Consider the following 3,469-nt stretch of genomic DNA (forward strand, 5'->3'; position numbering starts at 1 on the left):
GATGTCTAATCTAAACCTACTCTCCAACAACTTATGGCCGTTATTTCTTGTTATGCCAGGGGGCGCTAGGGGAAACAAGGTCTCTCCCAAACCCTTTTGGTCCCCCCTAGTGAGTTTATAGACCGTCACCAGGTCCCCCCTCAGCCTTCCCTTCGCAGCCTTCTCTTGTGAAGATAAAGACACGAAGTTCGGCTTCCAGCACTGTCAAGAAGTAAAGGACTATATTCGCTATATTGATCTAGGATTTTTTATTAACTTTTATGCAAGAGAATGAAGCCACTTGCACAAATATTTTTTCATGACATTTGCAATGTGTCAAAAATGTGCTCTGAGGCCTCCTTGACAGAGGGTCTTACGTATATTTAGAACATCTGTATATATGCATCTAATAATATACACATATATTACATGCATGTATACTGCAATGTTTTATTTTAGTCTTTATACATGTCCATCTTGCATATGGTTTCATATATAAAACATTTGTGACCATGACATATACATATTTACTTGGTTCTAAGATGAGAGCCCCCCATGTAGCATGGGGGAGCCCCTTGTCCTAAAAATAGAGCACGAGGTTGGAGTGGGGGCAAGTGGATGCTGTGGTTCAGGCTCCAGCCCCTACCCGGGGTCAGGGCTATAGCCGCAGCTGCTGCCCACCCCCTCCCCTTACCATCTCCTCCCTCATACAGCCTCTGCTCCCCACCTGCCCCTCTTCTTCCCCCTCTTGCCATTGCACTGAGTATGGTTCCAGTCTGGCTCTGCAGCAGAAGCGCACAACCCATAGGGCTGCTACATGGGCTGAGCTGGGCCATGCTTAATGCCTCAGGCTAGAGCAGGGGTGGAGCCCACTGGCACAGAGCAAGGGTAAGAGGAGAGCGGGGCAGAGGCTGGGGGGCCAGCACAAGCAGGGAGCAAGCTGTCTCTCTGCAGTGGTGGAAGGGATTAATTAAAAACAACCTCTAATAATTAGATTCTATGCATGGAAAATTATAACAAATGTATAAATTTTTCATGTATTGAATGTAATTATGAGGGGGTCATTTTAAATTCAGGGTCTTCTTGGATTCACATAAATATGGCATATGTTACATGTTAGAAGTGCTCTAAGGCCTTCTTGACCAAGGACCCTATATACATTTAGAACATTGTTATATATGCATCTGAGAGAGAGAGAGAGAGAGAGAGAGAGTGTGTGTGTGAGTGTGTGTGTGTAAAACTTGGAAGCATATATAACGATGTTCCAATGTATATAGGGCCCTCAGTCAACAAGGCATCAGAGCACTTTTAACTCACAACAGCACTGGTTACAAATTAGAAACTCTAAGGCAGAAAATAATTAAATAGGTTGGTCTGCATCACACAGTCACAAAGACTCCCTTCCAGACAATATCCTATTAGGTCAGACAAGCATTATTACGTGATCACATTTAATGAAATATAAACCAAATTCCAGGACAGACAAGAGCCTTGAGAAATCACGCCCCCCGCCCCCAAGTCAAAAGAGCATGTTAGATTTTAGGGAGGAATTAATCCCCTCCCCCCCAAACCTCCAAATAAACAACCGTCCCCCCAACCTAAGAGTACAAAGAGGCTGTTGAAGCCATGCATTCATAGTCATATATAGTACCGCAATTTTTATGCGAGTCTGATGCTCACAAGTGTCTCATATCCTCAAGAGTTGAACCCTGCATGTGGCAATAGGGATGCACCACAAAGCAGGCTGTTGGGTACTAGGACTGGAGCACTGAACGGTCTAGCACTTACAATCTAATGTTGGTGGTCAAGATTTCTCAAAATCAAGGAACATGGAAGATAACAACAATCCACCTCTTATCCTTGTTCAAAATTGCTTAAAATAAACTTCCATAAAGAAGCTTCATACAAATAAGTCAGCAAGCAGGTACAGAAGCAAGTTTAACAGATAAGATTGCCCCTCACATTCACAGATACGGGGCATAGCTTTTAGTTCAGCTTCTAATCTCCAAACAGCATCGTTTCTGTGGTTGGGTACTAGAACTACATGGTTAAATTAATACATCATGTTGGTGTATAGATACAAATTTTAAAAATCCTCATTAAAACAGTATCAAGTCCAAAAGTCCTTCAGTTACATAATCTACTTGGATCCATATACCAATTTAAACCAATTGGGAGACGGCAGATAAAAAAGCCTCTGTAATTTAGACTTCACAGTCCAAGTTTCAGCCTAGAGCAAAGTTTTATGGCTTTGAAAACTGGGATTTATTAATAGGAAATACTAACAAACGCTTAATGAAACAGTCTCAGCACCGGATGTGTTTTCTTATAGTGCCACCTACTGGGTCATAAGAAGAATTGTATATAACCTTCAAAGTCCATCGGGAAAAAGAACAAAGCCATTCAGAAAAAAATGCTCCCCCTGTCCAATTCCTTGGATACAAATGGCAAATATACATAAGAGAACACCCTGCCCGGCCAGTTTTGAAACACAAATTCCAAATATAATCTGCCACCCAGAAGTATTAGCCCACTTCCACCTGGGCTAACTCTACACAAAAGTAATTACTAGAACACAAGAAACGTAGGGCACCTATACACATGCAGGGAGGCTGCTCTGACTGCTGTAATTATGGTGCGTCAGAGCAGACTCAATTAATCGAGTCTACTGAGGCATGGTAATTACCATGCCTCAGCAGACTCCAGCATCATGTGCATCAGTGTCCCTGTGCTGAAAAATGGCGGCAGGGGCGCCTTAATTAAAGCTCATTGGACAAGCTTTAAAGTGTCCCCACCACCATTTTTCAGCATAGGAGCACTGCTATACATGATGGTCTAGAGCGGCTCTCAGAGCACCCATTGTTTTGTGATGCCCACTGCACAAGAGATAGGTAAGGAGAAAAGGCAGGAAAGCTCTCATGAAAGAAGATACCAATAAACTTTATATGTAGAAAGTAGGAACAGCATAGTTTAAATGTCAACATACGCAATGAGGAAGAAATCTGAAAAATTATACAAAAATCCTCAACCAGCCCCTACAAACATTGATACAGTAGAAATATAGAGGCACAGTGCTTGGTGAAGGGCATGTCTCTATATCACCATTCTGAACATCAAAACTTTACAGAGTTGGTACACAGATTATGGATTACATAGGACAACCAGAACTGAAAATTCTCCTTCAAGTATTTGGGAGACAATACTGAAGAAGACAAGATGACTTGCAAAAACAGTTCAGCAAGGTTCCACCTCCACAGCTCAGTGATGCAGAGGTTAAACTGATTAATGTTTGTCAAATGCCAGCAGATCCTCAGATGAAAAGAGCTATGGGAACACAGAGTGGCATGCACACAAATCAATGTTATTTACAGAACTGCATCTACTGATTCATTTTGGCTGAAATAAAACTCAGTCGTGACTATTGCCCTTTCAGAGTGCTGGGTGCAAATTTAGTATGTTGAGCTTTATATCTACAAAAAGTTTTGGGCAT

At 42.1% G+C, this 3,469-nt stretch overlaps 1 protein-coding gene across 1 annotated transcript in view; it reads right to left on the reverse strand.

Moving 5' to 3' along the window:
* Positions 1–3,469, reverse strand: part of HADH (hydroxyacyl-CoA dehydrogenase) — a 32,160-nt gene that overhangs the window by 14,801 nt on the left and 13,890 nt on the right. The gene's annotated exons all lie outside the window — the stretch shown is intronic.

Source organism: Crocodylus porosus, unplaced genomic scaffold (genome assembly GCF_001723895.1).
Source record: "Crocodylus porosus isolate Cpor-Errol unplaced genomic scaffold, CroPor_comp1, whole genome shotgun sequence".
In the NCBI taxonomy this organism is placed as follows: Eukaryota; Metazoa; Chordata; order Crocodylia; family Crocodylidae; genus Crocodylus; species Crocodylus porosus.